The 1,297-nt window shown below is 46.4% G+C and overlaps 1 protein-coding gene across 1 annotated transcript in view; it reads right to left on the minus strand.

Moving 5' to 3' along the window:
• Window positions 1–1,297, minus strand: part of UTRN (utrophin) — a 619,010-nt gene that overhangs the window by 138,856 nt on the left and 478,857 nt on the right. The window lies entirely within an intron of this gene.

A 1,297-nucleotide genomic window follows, 5' to 3' on the forward strand; every position in this document is an offset into this window, starting at 1 on the left:
TGTAAAATGGGCAAACTCAAATAAAGGGAGTGCTGAGCTGAGGAAGAAGCCAGGCCTTCCAGAATGAAGATCCTCCTCCGGGGAAAGCAGCAACACCACAGAGAGGGCCTGGACCTCTGAATAGACCGCCAGACCTCGCTAACCAACTTCCACTTTTCTTTCCCTCGATATTCCCTAAATTCCTCACATCACAGGGGATTCTGTGATGTGCTCAAGTTGATTATGTGCTGCATGCTAGCCCAGAGATAAGTAGGGATTGGGGAGTGGGAAACCGCAGCTGGGAATGGACGTCCTAGAAAGGTAGTGATACCTATCATGTTCACCACTGTGTCCTTACCACCTGTCACATAGAGTGGTAGTTACATACTTTCATGTCAATTTGATAAATAGGTGTAGGAGCAGAGGTACAGCCTGTCAATCAAGTCATACCCTGATGATGCCTCCTTGTGGGCGTGGCTTCCCATGAGGATTCTGGGAACTTCCCCTCTCTCTTTCCAAGAGCTCTCTCTCTCTCTGCTGTACCTTCTGGTTGAGAAGTCACTCTCAGAGAAGCCACACTCAGAGTGCCATGTGGAGACCTGTGCCAGCACTGAGATGCTTCCACCACCACTGGATCCACAGGACTTTTCACCCACCAGCCTGTCATCTTCCTGCTTTCGGCTTCATTGCAAGTGTTGCATGAGTCTGAAGAAGAATTTCTAGACTCTTATTGGACATATGGGCTAATATTGGACTTAAGGACTTGATCTGGACTGAGCTGGGATGTTTTCTCAATATGCAATTGCTCTATGATATAAAGCTCTCTCTTACACATACATGAGTGGTCCTGGATATGTTTCTCTTGTCAACCTAGCCTAACACACATAGTAAGCACTCGATAAACACATCAAATGGATGACTCTCTGCACTGCATCTGTGCTTAAAACAAACAACAAAAATAACTCTACTTTCTCTGTAGCCCTTAAAGAACCAAAGAATTGGTGTCTCGGGATTAAAGTCTTCTATTTCTTGTCACACTGTGGTCCATCTGTCCCAAGCTGCTCCCTTACTAATCATAATAGAGCTTAATTGGTTGTAATGTCTCTGTGTAGTATAAAAGTTCACTGTGCTTGGCTAGTAATGAAAACAGAGGAGATTTGAGCCCACCCAGAGGAGCCCTGGTGGCAATGGTGGTTACATGTTGGTCTGCAAAGTGCAAGGTCAATTGTCCCAAACCACCAGCCACTCTTAAGAAGATGAGGTTTTGGAGATCCCCTTGCAGAGGGGTCTCAGGGAGGAGATGAGCCAGTCACGGTGC

This window comes from Echinops telfairi, unplaced genomic scaffold (genome assembly GCF_000313985.2).
Source record: "Echinops telfairi isolate 266 unplaced genomic scaffold, ASM31398v2 ScPeMD7_3533;HRSCAF=4204_0, whole genome shotgun sequence".
NCBI lineage: Eukaryota > Metazoa > Chordata > Mammalia > Afrosoricida > Tenrecidae > Echinops > Echinops telfairi.